Consider the following 23,990-nt stretch of genomic DNA (forward strand, 5'->3'; position numbering starts at 1 on the left):
CTTAGACCTAATATACACATCTCTAGATCAGTATTTCTCAAACCTGTTACTGAAAGGCTACCAATACTGTTCTGTAGTTTACAGAACCTTTCCATGGTAATTTTTATTGGTAATTCTTTTTGGATTGTTCCTATGATTGTATACAGACAAATGTCAGATTATGAGTATAATGAGAGTGATACTTTTAGAACCAATAGGATGGATAAAAAAAATAATACATTACTGGGCTGCCAGTGTTTGTTTAGTGAAAATAGTAGGACTCTGCATCTGAATATTGCATGTGTCTAGAGTAAATTTACTTGCAATAACTGCCCTTAAGAATCCTCAACCAGGGTGTGAATTATGGGGGGTTTTGAGTGTCTGTACCCCCAGGCTTTAATCCACCCAAATAAGTAAAAAAGGGAAAAACAAAATTAAATGACTTTTGACTTATATGTATAAACACATTTCAACAAAGTTAGCTAACAAATTTGTTAGAAAGTATTCTTACTTGGCACTTAATAAATGCTTGCGAACAGAAGGCGAGTTCATCTGAGAAGGTAACATAGCAACAGTACACTGCTTGAGTGCTTTTTGTTAGTTTTGGTCAAGTACAGTCATTATGTATCACTTAATAGATTTGCATATTAAAAACTTTAATGTTTTGTTAAAAAAAACATCTTTAAAGGAATATTACGGGTTCAAAACAAGTTAAGCTCAATCGACAGTATTTGTGGCATAATTGTGATGACCACAACAATATATTTCGACTTTAAAATCAATATATTTGCTTTAAAAACACCCCCACAAATGTGAGTTATAGTGAAGCACTTACAATGGAAGTGAATGGGGCCAATCCGTAAACTTTAAAATACTCACTGTTTTAGAATTATAGCCACAAGATGTAAACAATATGCATGTTAACATGATTTTAGTGTAATGAAATCACTAAATAACCTTTTCTGTGTAAAGTTATATCCAATTTTACAACTTAGTTGCCATGATGATATAACGCTTTAACCCAATCAACATGTTTTTGACTGAGTTACTTGTACTGAACTCAGAATTTTCCTTTAATGACAGTTGCTATTTGGCTAAAAGTCTATGCTCATGAAAGTCAATGTATGATTTACACAATGTCCTCAACAACTACAAAATTCTCTTAATTCATAAAAACTACTGAATCACTTTATTTAATCTGGAAAAACTTCAGTCGTTCCCCAATTAAAATAGTATAAGACACTGCAGTGCAAATGTCAGTCTCTGATAGGATCTTGTTGTCGCTCTAACATTCATCATGTCTGTGCCTGTACATGATTCATGCTTGTGGGTCATGAGTTCCTGGTAATTGAAGTGCAAAAAGACGGAGGTGACAGTTCCCACCAAGGGAGAGGAGACACTCCGGGGCCCTTAGCGAACCTAATTTGTGAGGCTCTTCTACTTGCAGACTATTCCTTTGTGAGGCACAGAAGAGTTCGCAAATAAGCTCCATGAAAAAGCCTTCAACATCTCTTGTTCCTTTCTCAAATGGCTGTCTGCTATACTGGATAACAGCAAGCATGAAGCAGATATGTGCAGATCTTCAGAGCTGGCTCACAACACTTTTTGGTGCAGAATATCTACTTATGCAGCCATATCTCTGCTGCCGGGAGAAGAGAGAAAAAATGTATTCTGTTCAAATACGGTAGAATCAGCACACAAGGTGTCTTCTTTTGGGAAGGAAATCAATAAGTCCTGCTCAACAGAATTCTCCAGTGGAAAGTGGGACAGCTGAGCTGACACAAGGATCACAAGTTGGATGCCGTGAGGTCCACCATCTAGCCCAGCTTGGTTTGTGTGTGTGTAGATATGCACACAGCTCCTGTACTTGTTTTTGTACCCCTGAGCAAAAGCAGAAATATGAACTCCAAATTCCTGCCAGTCCATAATCAAGTCTGGGTCAGTGCTGATAACTTATCTGAAGATCTTTTATGCATGTCTGCAGCGACAGAGTCACAATGGGTCAAAGTTGATAAGATCGAAATTGACATGAAGGTGTAGGTTATAAATGTCTAAGCACACAGCTAAAAGGCCCTCTTTAAAACTCCAAACTCTCCCAACCTCATTTAATTAAAATGGCCAGCTGATAAAAAATGCTTACACACTATTTCAGTCACTTAAAGCTCATTAAATATTTCCCAGTGTGCAGTGAGGTACAGACGAAATGAGAGTGATGGCAAACTTACGGGCAGCCAGTGCGCTAGCATTAGACAGTTTGTCACAGGACACGTCTCTACGCTAGGGTGCCGGGGTGGGTGGATATCCTACCAAAAGTGGTGTCCTACCAATTTTTGCTGCCCAGACACTTTTAGGCAGACAAAGAATAAATTATCATTTAGTCTCTATGATAATTCGTTCAGAGGAAATAACTACAATTTAATATTTTGACAATATTTTAAAAATGTTACCTACAAACTTTTAACATTTTTATCACCATACATGTTACACTGAGATGACGCTGTGTGTGTGTGTGTTTTTTTTTTCTCATACTGCATATTAAGTATTATATTAAGCATGTTCTCTGTTCATACAATTTATTTGTTCTATATGTGATGCCCAAGAAGTACATCTTTACTCTGCCTGCAGAACGGAGACTGAAGTCAGAATTCCGTGCTGTTTCTCAGTTTTTTGCTACTCAAGTGCTGGAAATGATAGACATTTTTCTCTGCTTGTACATCGGTTACCTACTGATCCGCCAAATCACAAAAATAAACACCAAACCCACCCCACAAACATACACACACGCACACACACACAATGAGTTAACAAAGGTGTTTCGACAGATACATGCCTTTTCTGTAGATGTTGCTAAAGAATACCAAGGGGGCTGTGACAATCTGTTGTCTGGTACCTATAAATATATGCAGTACAAACAAGCCTTTCAGAATGGTCTCTTAATGACTTGATGCTAAACTTATGTTTGACAGGGTCATATTAATGAGCTGTTTGTGTCAAATGGTGTTCATCATTTCTGGATGGCTGACTAATGAATGTAGGCTCTGCTAATACTGTGGAGATACTGACAGCACGCGATGGGTGTGTACATAATAAATCTTTATGTGCCTAAGAAACGAGCAAGATAAAGCTTCATCATTAGTACTGGGCTTCTCTACAGAAATGAGACTTACAGTAAATTCCTGATCCCAACTGGCTTCACAGGGAATTCACTAAGAATTGCATTGATTTAGCACACAATTCATTAAAGTAATTAAGCAAATTAGGTAATGCCGCAAACACATCAAAAAAATTTGTTCTGAAAATTATTTGCACTGTACAACTCCTGATCTTTCTGGATGAATGGTTAGGGCACTGAAATATGCTCAAAAGTGGTGCTACTGTTTAGTGAATTTGCTCCTTTGTTTATAATATATATATATATATATATTCTTTTTAATTTACTCTGTAAATGTGGAGCCCCAACACTCATGTGATGCCATATCCAATATAATGCTGATGTTTAAATGTGGGTCATCAGAGTCACTTCTGAAAGCAATTGTCTGCATTCATTTTTAATGGCTTTTATGAATATTCATTAATTATTGATGGTTTTCTGAATCTGTCCCCAGGATGGTGTAAGAGAAGAGTGAGATAGAAAGGATGGGACTTTTAAAGGAGTTCCCGCATCCACTAAGAACCAGCTGTTTTCATCAAACAACAATGATTCTCATAAAAATATATAATCCACATATGACAGGTGATTGTGATCAATATTTGTAGTGATTTTTACAGCAGAAGAGGGAAATCTGTGGGCTGGAATTGTCAAATGAAATATGATTAAACATACCAAGCAATTCATTCGGCAGCACTCTAACCTAACTACCATTCTTAAAGTATTCATGTTCATTATGGGTACCATACAAATTAAATGTTAATGGCATGAAACAATAAAGTTCTTTATTTATTGGTGTCCTGAAAGGTGAAATAACTGCCCACCACGGGCAAATGCCACTCTCCTGACTAAATTCTATGAAATTAAACTGAATTTGTCATTGTCGTGTTCATAAAAACAGGGAATCTGGACTCATAAAACTGCAATTTCATGCATCACTCCTATTAATCTGATTCATTCTCCTTCAACTTTTATCCTTGAAGTGGAATCATGATCAATCTCCTCTATGCCACAGTTCCTCTTACACACCTCATTTGATTACTGTTTCTTTTTATCTTTCTCTGTCTCTCACTGTCTGTCTGTTCCTGGCAGGAAGGAGTTGTGTGTTGTCTGACATCCCAAGTGCTGTGATGGCTTTGGTCAGCAGTTTTAAAGAGTAATGACTGCAGTGGTCGCCAGACTCTTGCTGTGGGATGTCACGGCAGTACTGTTTAATGTATCCTGTTTGCTCTGTTACAGTCTGCCAATCCAGTGAGCCCCTGTAGCCCTGGAACTTTTACGGATGAAGTGGAGAAAGACTCATGGCAATGGCTTTAAAACTAATGCAGTGAAGGAATGGTCTGACTTCTGAGTCACTTCCACAGGATTAAAGTATTCTGATGCAGAATCTTTTTAGTTATCTCTTTTACTCTGGAACAGTGTTGGGGAAGCCACTTTGAACCTCACTTAAAGTAGCTAAACTACAGTCCAGCTAATGTAAGCTACACTGCAAACTACTAACAAATCATAGCTAATTACACTGAAGGTATTTAAGACGGAACATCTTTATAAATGTATAATTATCAAATAATGATAATAAATTGATTGCAGAATTAATTAATATCATCTGATATTTGAATTTTAAAATTTAAGCTATATATTTAAAAGATTTCTAATCTAGAACAGTGTTTCCTCATCAGAAGTTACACATAAACACCCCTCTCAATTAGTAATTATGATTATGTACCTCTGAGATAACTTTGTTAGTTTTATAAAAAAAAAAAAAAAAAAATTTAAATGCAGCTACCTTCATATCGCTTGCCATTATGGTCACATACAATTACGTATTTCAGTAATAATTTGATGTATATTGTACCTTTTTTTCTCACTGAGAAAATAGCATATTTGACAAAAATTGTATCATCAGCAAGCTAACCTGTTTTACAGTGGCAAAATAAAAGTTCTCCAAGGAATATGCTAGAATGAACCTGGCGTCCTTCGTGTTTTCATGTCTCTCGGACAACAAAGCACTTAATTAAATGTTTAATTTAATGTTGCCACCCTGATGCCAAATATACTAAATACACCTAATAAAAAAATAAAAAATAAATAAATAAAATCTATTTAAGATAACTGAATCAATTATCAAGTAATAATAATTTTTTTTTTTTTTTTTTTTTACTGAATCGTTGAACCATTTATTTGAGCTAGTTCATTTAAATGAACTGTCCGAAAAATAAAAAAAATATTAGCTAAAATGAATTGGACTTCCCAGTGCCACATTCAAGTAACTGAATTGTTTAATTTAACCAGTTCATTTATATGAACTGTCCGAACAAACCGATTCGCTTAAATAATTTGAACCTCCAGTTTAGGTGTGCACATTTGATTAACCCTTCGGCTCGGTCGCCCTGTGAGAGCAATACAATGTGAGAAATGTAGTGTTTTGGAACACTTCACTGCTACTCGTTGGAAGAAGTGGCTTGTCGCAGGTAAAGTAACTGGTAAAGCTTCTCTACTTTTAGTTAGTTACTCCCCAACATTGCTTTGGAAACCTGCATGCCTTGGACTCCCATGGTAAATTAAATTTAATCTTCGCATTGTTGATCAATGAATCATCAAATTCAAGGACAGAATGTTGATGTTTCTTTTAAACGCATACCTATTACAAATCAGGAGCATGTAGGCTGCTACAGTTAGCGTCAATGAGTCAAAATGATGGGTCATAAACTCAGGCTGGAGTTTATCATCATTGATTTGCTGCTTTGATGAAATATGCATTGAAACATTACGGCCACTTTGTCAATGTGGAGAGAGAGCCGGAAAGCCAGAGAATGAGAGCGCACTTATTAGATCTTCAGTGGAAGTAATGGATGTCATTTGCAAATGCATACACACCAGTATGATCCACACCATTTCATATGAAAGACAAGACAAATCTGATTACGGAGCACAATGCCTGTTGTGTGGAAAAGATTGTTTACATTTTAAATCAATTGAGCTGAGAAGGGAAAACTCAGTCTTACTGATCCCACAGTACACAAGCCTCTGTCTGTTTTCTGGAACAGTCTGTTTGGTGGCTTTTTAATTAACTGGGGGTGAAGATTACGGCTGATTCCTCTGACGAGTGAATCAAGCCGAATTCAAACGTGGCTCTAAGCTGCAAAAACAATGGGCTGCATTTAGAGCACTCTCACTCTGATGAAGAATGGGATTGACCAGAGACAGGAACGCATACTAATCTATCCAGCTGGCATTTTCTGTCAATATTTACAGCATAGCAGCCATCAGCTTGGCATCCCCATTTGTACGCTTTGAAGAGAGGAACAATATATGATTCTATTGCTATGGCAGACGTTTATCATTTAATTACCAGCAACAGGTTGGAAGTAGGGAGATGAGCATGGTGAAACTTCCTCCCATTGCACTGACATTATAAAATTGCAGCAAAGCTCAAGAGCTCCCCCATATGATGCCTGCAGAGCTCCCTCAGCAGTAACAATACTCCCTTCGGTCATCTGAAGTTATTGCAAAAGCAATTGTATTGTACTGAACTGATTTCTGAACTGTAATTTGGACCTTTCACCATAGATGTGTGGCAAGAAATAATGCAGGCAGAAATTATCCCCCTGAGTGCTGTGAGAGCAAGGGACGAGCAGTCTACAGGGATGTCCAGGGGGAGAAGATTACATCGAGAGGTGCAAAGTGAGCCTGGTGCTTTCCCATGAGACTCGCATGTGCACGCACACTTCTTCGGGAGTGGAGGAGATCAGGCTGTTGGTTATTTAATAACAGCATCAATCAGCCACAATATCTTTTACTGAAACTCTGTTTTGTTCTCATAAGATGAGTGAAAGATTCACCCTGGAGGAGACTTGTCATGCGATATGTAGTGTCATTGTTCCAAAGTGCAGTTTCCATCCTTTGGGGAAACAGCACTGTGGGACAAGGCTTCTGTGATTCGTCACAATAAATATACATGAGTTTATCTATTTTGCTTCAAACCAGAGAAATATGAACTTGGACGTCTGTAAAATGGAGACGATCTCATTAATGCTGGTGACAGATGTAATTTTATTTTCCACTTGTACAGCTCTGTCATGCTTTAAAATCCCTGTTGGCAAGAAAGATTGTCCATAACGATCCTTAATCACATCAGTCTTTACAACTTATAGAGGGTGCTGCTTCCTTGAGGATTGACAGTTCAATTCGCAGAGCTGACAGAGTGTAAATCAGTCTAGATCATCGCATTCTGCTCGTGTTCCGATCTCTTCAGTTCCTTGTCTTATCATGGAGCAGGTGAAGTGCTGTTAAAGTTGAAAGAATAGTTCACCTAAAATGAGAGCTCATTTGGCACATGTCCATGTGTTGTTTTTAGCGTTAACTCCACTGTGAACAAGCTTCTCTAATTCTGCACATGTTAAATTTGGAATTGTTTCTCATCGAAACCTATCGGATTTCTTCAGAAGACTTGAAATATGACGTACTATTCGCATTGACTGTTATCATTTTTCAGGTCCTTTTTAAGCTTTAAAGTGAGGCACCATCCACTGCCATCATATTAAGAAGAAGGACCATGATATTCATTAAAACATCTCCTTTTTTGTTCCGCATGAGACAGACAGTCATACGGGGTTTTAATAACATGAGGGTGAGTAAATTAAAAGAGAATTTTCATTTTAAGGTGAACTTTTAATTTGATTTAATTAGTCATTTCTGTGCCACCAACTGGAATTGCACAAATAATACCTGAGTCACTGTTTTCCTCTTCATCACCCAGCACAGCCACACTACAGTCAAAGTGCTCAATGCTGCACGTTGCTCTTGGGCCAGTCCCCACTGGACCAGCACTCTGCATGTCTGACCTCTAGTACTCACTGAACAGCAGCATAACTAAAGAAATTGCACTTGAAATATTCATCTGGCCCTCACACACACATGCTGAACAACCACATTTCAATCTATCCTGAAGAATGTGCTTTTTATGTTATCATACTTTTTTATGCAGCTATTTTTGCCCTGGTTCAAATATTTAATCTCTTCTTTTTTTCCCAGAATATTGTTGAACTGAAGATTTTATATAAGTTAACTTGATTTGTTTATTCCAACAAATCTAAGAGAGGACAGAAAGACAGACAGACATAATGTAGATAGCCAGAAGTAATGCTTGATGTTACATCATATGCTGGATGTATGTATGGATGTATGGATGGATGGATGGATGGATGGATGATACACAGACAGGCAGACAGACAGACAGACAGACAGACAGTTAGTCCTGCCCCCAACTCACATCACTGGTTGAGCCAGTGTTGCTGTGTCAGGCTGGTTGGGATTCACAAATAAACAGAGCAATATTTTTGATAGTGCAACAGAGCCAGCATTTACACATTTCAGGGAAATCAACCTATTAATTACTTATAGTTGCCTCTGCTTATCAAGCTGAGGAGTAACTGTTTTACAATAAAACATACACACCATTAAGAAAAACAACATACCTATGAAGAAAAACAACTATGTATGGGCTGTTCACGTATTGACTTATATTTACTAAATCATACTTTTTAGCTATTTGGTAGCTTTATATGCAACCCCGTGGATTAAATTACATTTTGTTCACAATGAAAGCAAAGCAGGTGAAGCAGTGAAGTGAATAAGTGTTCGTAGGGTGACTGATTCTGTAGCGGTAGGTTTCCATGCATGGTGGCGTGGGCCGACGTGCCATCTGATTGGCTTTCAATGCAAGGCCATTCAGAATGAAGTGTGCGGGGTTCGGTTCTTTTGTGATGACACATTAGCAGCATAGAGAGCAATTATAATCTGTAGCCTTCAGCCTTGTTTCATTCATTATACATCCATGACTGGTCGTTTGCGCACACTCCCCAGTGCCCGCTGTGTGCAACCTCCGCCAGAGAGAGGGGACCAAAGGGAAATGCTAGAGTTGGTCGCTATTAACAGAATTAACTCCAGCTGGGAGCACCGCCCAGGGAGAACAGACCAATTCCATTATCTCAGCTGGACCCGAGTCACTGTTTTCCTCTTCATCACCCAGCACAGCCACACCACAGTCAAAGTGCTCAACGCTGCTCGTTGCTCCCGGGCCAGTCCCCGCTGGACCAGCACTCTGCATGTCTGAACTCTCTAGTACTCGCTGAACAGCAGCATAACTAAAGCATTTGCACTTGAAATATTCATCTGGCCCTCACACACACACACTGAACAACCACATTTCAATCTATCCCAAAGAATATGCTTTTTATGTTATCATACTTTTTTATGCAGCTATTTTTGCCCTGGTTCAAATGTTTCATCTCTTCTTTTTTCCCAGAGTATTGTTGAACTTAGTTGAACTAAAGATTGTATGTAAGTTAACTCCTTATGTTTATTCCAACAAATCTAAGAGAGGACAGAAAGACAGACAGACATAATTTAGATAGCCAGAAGTAATGCTTGATGTTACATCATATGCCGGATGGATGGATGGATGATAGACAGGCAGGCAGACAGACAGACAGACAGAGAGAGAGATAGATAGATAGATAGATAGATAGATAGATAGATAGATAGATAGATAGTTTTGGTATTTTTTATTATATTATTATTATTATTATCAATATTGGCAAAGAATACATGTTACATCATATGCATATATATGAATATATCATATTACATTGAAGGGTTTTGTAAGTCCGTTTGTGATGTTTCTAACACATAAAAGCTTTGGTCCACTCAGCCATTCCTTTCATGACCACAAAGTGCTGAAGACAGCACAGTTTATATTAGCATTTCTTACGAGCAATTTTCTTTTTTCAGTGTCAGGACCGTGTTAGCACAGTCTTTTCTGAATGTGGTGGTTTGGAGAATTTCACAAAAGGACGTATGCTATTGATTGTAGCAGACCTCTTGTTGATTTGTGCATTACTAATTGCATTTGCAGATGGATCAGCGAGACAGCGGACAGCCGTCTGTATAGCACTCCATGGCAATGGTTTTATGAACAAGGCTGTTTTGTATTGATCCCGTAATTCTTCCTCTAGGAATGCATTCTGCCTGAAACACACATTGTAAAGAGCTTGATTCCCATCACTCTCCAATGTTAACATCTCATCAGAACCTGTCAAAAATTCAAGTTTTCCAGTGAAATAAATAGTAATCATACTAACACACCGGAAAGCTTGTTAGGATGCTGTGCTCGATTTTCAACACACATTTCTTTATTTAATTTTGTTGTCTTGGAAAACCTGGAAAATGTAGTCTATTATTGACTATTTTGCCTATCAAATCTGCTGTTCAAAGGCAAAAAAGTATTAACCATACACATTTTGTCAAAATTGGGTAACTGAATGATTAGAAAATATGTCTTGTTGCACGTGAGTAAGGCTCAACTATGGTCAGATTCAAACAAAACAGAGTGAAAATTGGATTAGCTACAAAATCTAAATTAAATCTAAATTACTTGAAGCCATTTCAGCGTTGAAATATTTACCGCATTTTGCTTTAGTAAATCGGAATTTTCCAGCAGATTAGGTTGTATCTGTTAACATGAACTAACAATGAACAATTTAGTTTACAGCTTTTCTTAATATTGATTAATGTTAATTTATGAAAATAGATACAACTGTTTATTGTTGGTTCATGTTAATTCATAGTGCATTTACTGATACCACTTTAAAATAAGGTTCCATTTGTTAAAATTAGTTAATGCATTAGGTATCATGAACAAACAATTTACAATATATTTTTATTAATCTTTGTTTATGTTAGTTAATAAAAACACAATTGTTCATTGTCAGTTTATGTTAGTTTATAGTGCATTAACCAATGTTACAAATACAACTTGATTTTAAAAATGTATTAGTATATGTTGAAATTAATATTAAATTAGATTAATAAATGTTGTTAAAGTATTGTTCATTGTTAGTTCATGTTAAATAATGTTGTTAACTAATTAACAAATGGAACCATATTGTAAAGTATTACCAATTTACTAACGTTAACATATACAACTTTTTAAAATGTATTAGTTAGTGAAATTAACATTAATCAAGATTTATAAGTGCTGTAAAACTACTGTTAGTTAGTTCATTTTAATTAAAAGTTGGAAAGCTATTAACATACCATTCATTTTGGATATTTTGCAAATGCAGACTCTTCCATTCTGTAATTGATCTCATTAACACTATTAAGGCTGCCATGTAATCAACACTAGACAGTTCCTGTTCCTTATAGAAGTGTGTTCTTGAAAAAAAAAGAAAAAAAAAACTCCAATTGTGTGTGTCTGTCGACATGTTCTTACATTCAAACAGATTTCAGAGTGTTTGGTCACGTCTGTAGTGACAGGCGAAAATGAGACACACGGAAAATCTATCTGCTGTGTTCTCTGTACTAACAGTGAGAGGGGTGGTATGCCCCCACACTTCCTATCAGAACAACAGACCTGTGCTTAGAAACAGAGAAAATGTGTTGTAACAGGTAAAGTTCGGGCAAGGAGGAGGCGGAAACCAGCTGAACAGTCAACATAAAAGTTTAATTAAAAACTCAACATAAAACCAAAATAAACAAACACAGACACACATGCAACATGGCCGCATGCATCTCTCTCTCTCCCCAACCAGCTGATTCAGCGCCAGCCGTATTCCATCACAGCCCGGCCACGCCCTCCTCCTCGTCAAACTCCTCCCCCGCCTGATTCAGGCAGGGCCACCGGTCTGATTAACTCCCCCTCATCTCTGGGGGGGAAATGCTGCCCTTCCGTCTGTTCTGTCAGCCGGTGGTCCAACCTGGGGGAAAGACGAGGGGAGGCGTGGGGAGAGGGAAAGGGCGAGCGGAGACACACACAGAGAGAGAGAGAGAGAGAGAGAGAGAGAAGAACTCGCTCGCCGGCTCCCAGACATGCTGTTGCCTGGTCCTCAACCGCTCCACCGCCCTCTGGGGGACGCCAGCTCGCTCCTCCCCTGGCGGACAGCAGCGAGTCCTCCAGCCCCTGGCAGATGGAACTGCTCCTCCCCTTCTCTGCATACGGCTGCGGTTCCTCCGGCTCTCGGCAGCCGGCAGCGACCCCTCTGTCCCCAGGCAGACGACGGCAGCTGCTCCCCTGGCGGATGGCAGCGGCGAGGACTCCGTGACAGCGCATTCCTCCTCCCTCCCCCTCCCAGGTTTTGGCACCACTGTAACAGGTAAAGGATGGGCATGGAGGAGATGGGAACCGGAAGAACAGTCAACATAAAAGTTTCAAGAAAAACTCAACATAAAACCAACATAAACAAACACAGACACACATGCAATGCAGCCGTGTGCGTCTCTCTCTCTCTCCCCAACCGGTGCCTCCGGCTGCCCCTTATCTCGCTCTCCCGCTGATCAGCTGATTCAGCACCGGCCGTGCTCCATCATGACCCAGCCACACCTTCCTCCTCATCACATGTGTACAGTATAGTGTGTATGGATGGATGGAATAGCAGTGCATGTGAGTGTGTAAAAGGGAGCTAGTGTGTGTACCTGATTTTTGATGAATGCATCTGTCATCTTTACGATAATATGCACAAAAGTGTGTGTACGTTTATAAATGTTCCTGTTTGTGTCTCTCTGTATGATTTATACACGTAGGTTAGATTTGATCCTCAGTCAGTTGCAATGTGATTTTTAATCTAGCCTTTTTAATTGTGCGTGTGTATGTGCATGTGAACACACATCTGCTTATGAGAGATATTGACTGATTGATGGTAGAGATTTATCTTAGAGATTAATCTTTGCATACCAGCTGAGACTGATGTGTAAATGAAGTCTCTGAAGGCACTGATAACATCTCACCAAAACTGCAGTACGTCAATGCAATCAGCAGAAACACCATTTGCAATGGAACTAGGAATGGTTTATTTTTTTATTGACTGATTCACATTGTAGTTCGGCAGATGCTATTTACACCTAGTGCAATTAGTCACTCCAATAAATTAATCATGGCTAAGCCTGACTGCAAACAGGGTGTGTCTACAATCGAATCTGTAACATGATGCTACATCCATGCCACTAGGTGTCAGTACAAACAAGTCAGGCAACTGGCATATATTCTAACATACCATAAACACAATTACTGGCAGTGTCTGAAACCAGCAAAATGCTGCCTCCGGAGGCTGTATACAGAGGTAGGAAGGGACCAAGGCATGTCCAAATCCAATGTTCATGTCACATCTTGTCTACTGAGATACCTTCATCTGATCGATTTTTGAAGGCAGCATAGATGTATCCTTCGCTGCCTATGAAATCCTGTGCGTGCGGTTCCACAACGGTTGTGCTGAAGAAAAGAATTGGTGGCCGAAGTGACGGTTGATAATTTGTGTATAAATGTACGTTTCTTTACACTTTTTCCAACTTTTTATTCCATTTCTAGCGAGAAATTTGTATTTTAGTTATGAAATATACACTTTGTTATCGCCAAAACTCTCTTGATTTTGTTCTAGATTATTAGACCATTGTGGTTCAGTTGGACTGAATGAAGCAGATGCGTTACCTTTAGTGGACACTAGATGGCAATAATCAGTTGCTGGTATCCTAGCAACGATGTGACATTATGCTGCTTCAGTAGCCTGTATAAAACCATTTCTGGAGGTACCTTTTTATGCAAACACTGTCTGTTGAGTCATTGACTGATAGGGCAGCGAGGCAACAAGACAGCTATCTTTGGTTTCAGATGCAGCCATGGAGTTAACAGAACAATGTTACAAACAGAGTGTGGTCTGTTTGAATACAAGACTTGACTTCATCTAATAAACAGCTTGGTCTTATTTTGGATCGAAATGCATGTCTCAAATTGTTATAAATAGAGTGAGTGTTGTTTACAGTACAAGACTTTAACAAACAGCTTGCTCTCTTTGGCCACAATTAATATCTCATTCTCATGCAAATTCCTTTGTTTTTCTCCAAAAATATCATTTGCAAATTTAAAATGATTTCTGTAGTTTTGGAGATATTACTAAGCTACCTCACATCAGGGAGACTGGCTACTATGATTTTACTACAAAATACCATGGTGATACTATGGTTACTGTAGTAAAACCATAGTTTTGTAAAGTAAGGTTAGGGTTAGGGGCAGGGTTGGGTGTAGGATGTCTGTGAGACTCTAAATAAACACAATAAACATGCTGCTATTTAATTAGGAGTGCACTGGGGTGCAAATAGCATCTAACACTATTTGCTCTTAGTGCAAAGATGATGCTTTTTGTTGCTTTTTACACTTAGTGCAAATAGCCGCTGCCATAATTTATTCTGTGAGTGAAAGTGTCCGATAATAGTGGGGTTAGAGAGATTAAATAAGTGGTATCTGGATGGTCATGTGATCTTAACATGGCGGGCAGCCCAGCTCCTTTTAAATAAACCGGATTTTAGTAGGCTGCCAATATGACTGGACTGGACTATTAATCTCATTTTAGACATGTTTTCTTAAGTAAAATGTATTTATTAAAGGGATAGTGCACCCAAAATTTAAAATTATCTCATGATTTACTCACCCTCCTGGCATCACAGATGTGTATGAGTTTCTTTCTTCTGCAGAACACAAATGAAGATTTTTAGTAGAATATTTCAGCTCTGTAGGTCCTCACAATGCAAGTGAATGGGTGCCAAAATTTTCCAGTCCAGTGGTTAAATCCATGTGTTCAGACATGTTATGATAGGTGTGGGTGAGAAACAGATCAATATTTAAGTCATTTTTTAGCAAACATTCTCCTCCCTGCCCAGTAGGGGGCGATATGCATGAAGAATGTGATCACCAAAAATAGGAGAAGAGTGTGAAAGTGAAGGGGAAGAATTTATAGTAAAAAAGGACTTAAGTATTGGTATGATTCGCACCCACACCTATAATATTGCTTCAGAAGATATGGATTTAACCACCAAAGTTGTCTGGAGTACTTTTATGTTGCCCTTATGTGGATTTTGGGGTTTCAAAATTGTGACACCCATTCACTTGGATTTTATGGACTTACAGAGCTTAAGTTTAAGTTTATTTGATAAAAGCAAGACATCACAACTTGTTTGTCAAGGATAGCACAATAAAGTCACAGACTTATTTCCATTGTGGTCCTTGTTATTAAACAACATTGATGGCTCATAATACCCAGGCATTGACAGCCAATGGCACAATATATACAAGTATACATATATAAAATATCACTACTATACATAAACTTTCATACTATACATAAAAAGCATGATATCATCACACAGGGACTTTATCTAAAAACTATTTTTTAACTCTTAAGCTAAAATTATCCTTAATTAATGTGCACCTAATATCCACATGCAATCTATTCCATTCCTGTGCTCCAGAGTATTCAAATGACCTTTTACCGTACTTGGTGTTAAACGTACATTAATTCAGATTAATTATACTCTGCCTCGTATTATACCTGTGCCTTTCTCTTACATATGAACATTAAAAATAAACTGGAGATCTGTTTTTAATTATTCTGTGAACCATTTTAAGCTTGGAATGATTTGCCCTAAATTCCACTGGTAACCATTTTAGTTCTTGAAATTGTTTTTTACCTATATGGGTCTGAGGTTGAAACGTCCTATTTACTTTCGTAACCTCCATTCCCTGATGGAGGGAATGAGACGTTGTGTTAATGTAGTGACACTAGGGGTCACTCTTGGGAGCCCCAAACACATCTGCTTTTTGAAAAAAGGCCAATGGGAATTGCCGAGTGGAATTTGCATGCCACTCCCCCGGACATACGGGTAAAAAAGGAGCTGGTATGCAACCACTCATTCAGGTTTTGTGCTGAGGAGCCGAGACAAGGTCCCGGCCATTTCAGCGGGTAGTTCAGTGTTGTGGCAAGAGGGACACAATGTCTCATTTCCTCCATCAGGGAACGGAGGTTACGAAAGTAACCAGGACGTTCCCTATCTGTCACTCACTCGACGTTGTGTCGATGTAGTGACACTAGGGGTCCCTATACAAAATGCCACAACTAGCTGAACTGTGTAACGTGGACTGGCGGTGCGAGACGGGCAGACTGCTGTGTGCCTCGTAGCCAGCGCACCAGGCCATCATGTAACCTCCCCCAATGCTCTTATGAGCGTTGAATGGTCCTTCAGGAACAAGTTAACTGCCCAAAAAATAGGGACAGGCTAGCCCAGCTGTGGCCTCTTTTCCTCTTTTTTCTCCAGAAAAAGAGTGGAATTTGTTAACCGACTGAGGGCCATAAATGTCTATGTTGGGGGTGGTGTCACTCCTAAGGGGAAGACACCGCGGAGAGCACCCCTTGCCCAGAGAAAAGGGGGGGGGAGGTATTTTGAGTGGAAATATGTCACATGGTTTTATTGAGTCTTGTCAGAAGTATGTCATGTGGAGAAGTCCCATGGTAGGTCCTACCTGAGGGGGGAGGAGTTTCTACAAACATGGTGACCGGGGGCAGAGGGGCCTCTGCCCAAGGAAGACTCAGTTTACCGACAGGGAAACAATTTAGCGGAAGATATCACATGGGGTCACCTACGGGGAACCAGCACATGTGGAGCACCTACCCCAGTACAGGGCCTAATTAGCACACGTACTGGGCTGGCAGCAAGTTTCTCCACAAATTCATCTGCCACAGGGCAAATGAGGAAAGTCATCCAGGGATCACAGCTTGTGAACATGACTGGGAGTCAAAAGCGCACATTTTCACCTCAAGGGAGGGGAAAGGTGCTATGCGCAAGCGGTAAGTGAAAGGTGCCCGCCGTGAACTCGTGGACTCCTCATGCACCTCCGGGAAGAAAGGGACCGGGGCAAGGCGCAGCCATGAGTGGCACTCCGGGCCCAGGAACTAAATGTCAGGCTGCGAGGGTTCGGGGGGGTGGAGTGTTCCACTCCAGCCCGACACACGCAGCCGCCCGGGCAAGCATGGCTGCCAGCTGCGCGTCAGGCTGCGACTGGGCGACCGCACCCGAAGATGGGAGCCCAGTCGAGTCCTCAGCGTCAGACTGGACAATTCTCCGATGCTGCAATTGAGAGCTCATCCACTTCGCGAGCGCTGAAACGAGATCGCGAACTCGCCCTGAGACGAGCCGGCGGTCTCATCCCAGCGGGGCAAACGAGCATACTGGGTCCCCAAATCACTCCCAGTGCTAATCGACGTGGCCTCAAACCCGTAGGTAGAAGGACCGAGGCGGGGAGCCGCTGGGGTGGTCTTTCCCTCTAATGAAGGAAAAACCATGACCGCAACGTTGCCATGGTCACACTCTCGCAGTGAGAACTTGACCCGTCCATGAACGCTGTCTCCGCATGGGCAGTGCCCAAGCCCGTAAGACCGTGATCGTGGTCATCGGAAGCGGAGAGGTAACGACTGCAACCAGGAAATACACACAAACGGAAAGGCATCTTTAAAAAGACTCTCTCCGTTAATGCCACTCTTTTAGAAGGGAAAATATACTCTTTCAGTAGGAAGAATATACTCTTTTAGATGCTGAAGCACCCAGGGTCGTACTTCACCAGTGCAAGAGGGGGAGAAGCCGTTGTAATGTGCCATAAATCCAACAGCTTTTCGAGGTGAATGGATCGGCAGAGTAATTCAGCTCACTGAACACAACCGCTCAGCTCCGAAGAGAAAAATCTGAATGAGTGGTTGCATACCAGCTCCTTTTATACCCGTATGTCCGGGGAGTGGCATGCAAATTCCACTCGCTGATTCCCATTGGCCTTTTTTCAAAAGGTTTGGGGCTCCCAAGAGTGACCCCTAGTGCCACTACATTGACACAATTTCGAATGAGTGACAGATAGGGAACCCTAGGACAAGTCTTATCAGTTTATTTTGAGATGTTTGTAATTTCTTTAACCATATTTTTTTCAATTCACACATCCAAGAATTACTTGCATATTCAAAGTGACACTGTATCAAACAAACATTTCAAACAAACACCATCAAAGAACTTTGCCTGTCTAGCAAGGGATTTAGTCCTGGCATTAACCTTACCTAAAACTTGAATTGCCATACTAACACCGCTTAACCTATTGTCAAGTACACAACCAAGATAATTAACCAAAGTTCTTGCTGAAATGACATAATCACCAACCTTGACAACCAACTCAGGAGTTTTGTGTAATTTATGTTTAGAACAAAAATGTATTGCCTCAGTTTTACCTAAGTGTAACAAAAGTTTGTTTTCAGATAGCCATACTCCTACCTTGTCTAACTCTTCACCTAGTTTCTCCTGAACCTTACAAATATCCTTATCTGAAACTAGTTATGCAGAATCATCAGCATACAATAACAAATAACAATCACACACAGCTTTCATGTCATCTATATATAACAAAACAATAATGGCCCCAAAACACTCCCCTGGGGAACACCACAAGTCACAGCTTCTACTTCAGAAAGGGTCCCACAAACCTCCTCCTTCTAAGCCCTTCCCGATAAATAAGATGTCAACCATGCAAATGGAAATGAGTATTGTATGGTTGACTTTATCAAAGGCTTTTTGAACGTCCAACAAAACCATGCCACACAATTTCCCATCATCTATCTTTTTCCTTATAAAATCTGTTAAATAAAGCAGACAAGAATCTGTAGAGTAAGACCTCCTAAAGCCTGACTGAAAATCATAAATAAGTTTATGATTGCTTACGTACACATACATCTGCTTATGAACCAACATTTCTAAAATTTTTGATGCCACACTGAGGATGGAAACTGGTCTATAATTCCTGGGTCATTTCTATTCCCTTTCTTGTTGGTTATTGGTTGGCTTTTTCCCTCGCTTGGGAGGATCAGGAGAAGAGGATGGTCTGTCTATCATCTGCAGGCTTGAAACTGGCTGTGGAGCACAATCCATGCGGTACAGACCTTTCTGTGCTTGGGACAAGGGGAAGCCCTGGGCTCGTGGTGTCTGTATGGCAGCCTGCTCCTTCTGTCATTTCCTTTTGACTTCAGCAGCTGCTCATCTGTCAGCTTCAGACTTGAGGCTGGCTGCGTTGATGCAGCTATGCCATCCTTTTCTGTCGCTTGCTTCCTGGTGATGATGGATGCTGGCTTGTGAAATCTGCTTCTTGAGCTGGTCTTTAAAGCACTTTCTGGGGACACCTCGATTGCGCTTTATGAAGTTCACCAAAAAAGACAGCCTTTGGAAGTCGTGAGCTATCCATCCTTGCGACATGCCCCGCCCATCGCAGTTGGTGTTTCAGTATCATGGCTTCGATGCATATGTGCTTTCTCTAGCACCTCCTCGTTGGAGATGTACTCTTGCCATTTGTAGGCAGCATTGGTGGAAGCGTTCTAGCAGATGCACCTGCTTCCTGTACAAGATACATGTCTTTGCTCCATATATGAGGGTGGAGATTACAACCGCTCTGTATACCTTTAACTTCATGAGAGGTGCAGAGAGTGGTCTTGCCACATTCTTCATAAGGCGCCCGAAGGAGCTGTTGGCTTTGGATAGGTGGTTATCTGGGTTCTTGCTGGTTGTGGCATCATTGGACATGACACTGCCCAGGTACAGGAAGTGCTCCACTGCATTGAGTTTGCTGCCATCAATGGTGATGTGCAGCACACTATAGGGTTCACCTGGTGGACGCTGGTATATAACCTCTGTCTTCTTCAGGCTGATTATGAGGCCAAAAGCCTTTGCCCTCGTGGAGCTGGCAGAGGATGATGAGAAGCTTGGGTGGGCAGCCGCGGTGTACTAGGATTTTCCATAGACACTCACAGCTCACTGTGTCGAAAGATTTGTTCAGATTTATGAAGGCGGCGTAAAGGCCCATATTCTGCACTGACTTTCTGGTGTGTTCTCCTCGGCAAGCATAGGAGTGAGCCTGTTCAGGAGGACATGGCCTAAAATCTTTCCAGCGATGGAAAGTAATGTGATGCCCCTGTAATTGGAGCAGTCTGATTTCTCACCCTTGTTGTTGTAAAGGGGGATGACGATTGCATCCCTGGGGTTCCGTGGGATGTTCCCACTCTCCCAGCAAGCAGTGAACAGGCTTTCTAGTCTTTCCTGCACCAAGTCACCACCTTGCTGGAAGACTTCTGCAGGGATTCCATCACTGCCAGGTGACTTTCTGGGTCTCAACTGGGTAATGGCCTTCTCAATCTCTAAGAGGTTTGGTGGGTGGTCAAGGTTCAGCTTTGCTTCCACCTGGGGGATCAGATCCAGCAAGGACTCCTGCACGGAATGCTTGTCACTGAAGAGGTTCTCGAAGTGTTTTGACCAGCGCTGCATGATGGCATCCTTGTCCGTCAGCAGGGTTAACCCATCAACAGAGCATAATGGTGCTTGTACTTTGTGATGGGGGATATACACTGTCCTGAGTGCCTCATAGAAGGAGACAATTTCCCCTGTATGAGCCAGACCTTGAATGCGTTCGGCGAGAGCAATCCACCAGTCACTATTGAGGGTGTGCAGCTTGGACTGGAGGGTACTGCAGGCTTCTCAATAGATGTATTTTGCAGTATTGTCATTGGGCCTAGCAAGAACATGCTTGTGGCATGTGTGTTTCCTTTCCAGGAGCTCCTGTATTTTTGTGTCTGACTCGTCAAACCAGTCCTGATGTTTCCTGGTTGAGAAGCCTATGACTTCGACTGAGGCCTCCTGCAGTGCCTTCTTGAGCTGTTCCCACTCCTCGCCAAGCTTCTCCATGATCTTGGCCTGGAGATCCTGTTTCACTTCAGGGCTCTGGAGCAACTTTGCAACGGACCAGTCTGTGGTTGGTGTAGCAGTTTGATGTCCCATGTTCTGCACAGAACTCCAGTAAGAGCCGACTGTTATCGTTGCACTTACCAATGCCGTGTTTCCATAGGACTCCCCTCCACAGCTCAGAGTCGCATCCCACCTTAGCATTGAAGTCCCCCAGTATGACAAGTTTGTCCTTGCTGTCCACTTGCTGCAGGAGGTTGTGCAGGTCATGGTAGAAGGCCTCCTTAATGCTGATGTCAGCTTGGAAGGTGGGGGCATAGACACTGACGATGGTGGCGAACTTGTTGTCCTCAACCGGGAGTCGCAGTGACATGAGGTGGTCCGAGTGACTTGATCATGAAGCCCACGCCTGACAGGCATCACTGCTCTCTTGCTTTCCCTGACCAGAACAGCATGTAGCCGGCACCTTGCTCTGAGAGTGAGCTTTGCTCTGCAAAACGTACTTCACTGACAGCAGTTATGTCAATCTGCAGTCTGGCAAGTTCCCTTGCGACTCGCACTGTGCGTCTTTCATGACGGTTGCTTCCATCCGCATCCATCTGCATCCATCATTGTGCATACATTCCAGCATGCAAGTCTAAGGTGTTCCTTTTTCATCCTTTTCAGACCACGTCTAGAGATGCCCGTTGGTCGCGGCTAACCAACCGGGTTTGGGTGAGGCAAGCTTTTCTAGGCCCTCCTCTATGTGGAGCAAGCAGAGCTGTCCCTAAAGAAGGCTTCTCAGGTGCTGCCAAATGGTGTTGTTGCCTCGGGTCAACAACCAAATGACCCATGTTCCTGAGCGCCTGCATACAGGATCAAAACTGCAGCTCCAAGTGCCATCTTGCACATGCTGTTTTCACCACTTTCCCGTTGCTACAGGTCTTTGTTTTCTCTCCTCCCGCCTGCACTGGTTGTTTAAAGTGGAGATCAGCTCATGCACAACAAGTCCACTCTTTAGGCTTGGTGTCCTTCCTCAGAAGCTCAGCAAGCCGAGACAGCCAAAGCGATGGCCAAGTTGTAGGTTTTTGTCAGAGTAGCCTTCTCTTTCATTAACTGCCTTACAGGGCTGAAGGTTCCATCTACCCTGCTATTTACCCATTGCTGGGGGCTGGTTTGTGGGCACCAGGGTGTGTCCCCATGCTGGGGGCCTGCATGCTACACGTCTGGGGGCCAGACCTCCTCCAAGTCTATGCATATCTAGACAGGGGCCACATGGTACCAAGATTCCATCTGTCACCACAAGGAGGATATGCATGGGGCTTGCTGTGGAGAGGCTATATACTGGCAGGAGAGACTGACACACTCGGCTCTCCTTTCGCGGCACTGAAAACAATGGTGCTAGCCAGTGGCAAGGGCAGAAAGTGAGACACTTCGCCAACACACTAGTCGCATCACACAGCTGTTTGACAGACTTTCTCGTATAAAGAAATTATTTTTGCTATTTTCATCTCGGATGGAAAACTGCCCGTTTCAAATGATAAATTAACAATATGTGTAATAACGGGAGCAATAATGTTTGCAGCATCTCGCAGAAACCTAGCTGGAATGTTATCTAGACCAGTTACTTTGGATTTCCTTTAACATCTTACTAACCTCATCTACTGAAACTTTCTAAAATAAAAGAATATGGTTGCATGCTTGACTTGAATAAAACTTCTCAACAAAATCAATTCCATAAGTACCTATACTAGAAGGGAGATTTTCAACAAGGCTCTTAGCAGCTGATGAGAAAAAAATATTTAACTTATTATCAATTTTATATTTATCAACCACAACTTCTCCATCAATCTCTATGCCTATATTTGATGAAACTTTTAATTTTTTACCAAAATGTAACTTAAGTGTTCTCCACATCAGTTTTGGATCACTCTTGTTTTCCTTTAATTGTTCAGTAACATAAGAACTCTTTGCTACCTTAATACATTTTTTGTACTGAATTTCTAAGCGCTTTATAACTAACAAATTCTGCTATGTTCTTAGTTCTTTTATAACTGGACAAGGCCCTATTTCTACACTGTATAGCATCAGTTATATTCTGATTCATCCAGGGACTAGATCTTTGCTTAACTCTCTTCTGTTTCAGAGGAGCAATCCTGTTTACATCAGCAAGAAATGATTGTCTAAAATTCACCTATGCCTTGTCTACCGAAGAGATACTCTTTATATATTCCCAATCAACTTTCTTAAAATAGTCTTTAAATATTTCTTCATCATAGTTTTTCAGCATCCTAGTCTTCAGTATTTTATGATTTATATATTTTTGCCTGAAAAGCTTCCTAGTACAGAATAGAATATAATGGTCTCTAACACCATATTCAATCACTCCCTTCTGTGAAATATTTTTATCATCAGACACAAAAAATGAGGTCAATAATACTATCCCAGTTTTCCCATACTCGAGTAGGATTTTTAATAAGCTGTGATAAGTGAATTTTTTTAAATAACCTCATCAGCACATTATAGTTCTCTTCTGACCTTTCACTGACATCAGTATTATAATCCCCCATAATAATACATTCCTTTGCCAAAGTGCCATTGTACTTAGACAAAACACATTCAAGCCCCTCATAAAAATTATTTTGATTTGCCTGTCTATAACACACCCCAAATACAAAATAGGCTTTGTTGCTGGAAGTTTAACATCAAGAAACAAAAACTCATGTACACCATCTAAGCAGACTAAAATCAATATTAGCTCATATAAAAACACAAACACCCCCTCCTTTTCTATTACGGTCCTTCCTAATTAAACAATAGTTGTTGACACTAACTTCAGTGTCACTTTTTGTCGAATCTAAACAGGTTTCTGTTAAACAGAAAATCCCCACCTGACTTTTAAGTAACAACCTTATTTCATCTATTTTCGGCAATAAGCTCCTAATATTTAAATGAACAAAGTGCAAACTTTTAATCTTAAAATAATCATCAAGTGTCATTTAAAAGTCCAGGACGTTGAACAGTCTCTCTGCTACCGAGTATCATATCTCCTCCAGCACACCTCGAACTCTCGGAAAGCTTCTCACATTTCACTCGCCGCTGTCTCCAACACCCAACACCATTCACTTGACCAGGTCCCCCAGTCTCTCCAAGCCCCTTCGCAACCACACCACTCACGTCCACTGAAAGGTAGGAAGCAATATTATTTATACTGTTAATATTAACTACCATCTTTATGTTTAACGCACATAACTGTTCAATTTCAAAGTTGCGCACATCCAGCTGTTATCGGTAGTTCGAAGTG

Source organism: Myxocyprinus asiaticus, chromosome 42 (genome assembly GCF_019703515.2).
Source record: "Myxocyprinus asiaticus isolate MX2 ecotype Aquarium Trade chromosome 42, UBuf_Myxa_2, whole genome shotgun sequence".
Classification (NCBI taxonomy): Eukaryota; Metazoa; Chordata; class Actinopteri; order Cypriniformes; family Catostomidae; genus Myxocyprinus; species Myxocyprinus asiaticus.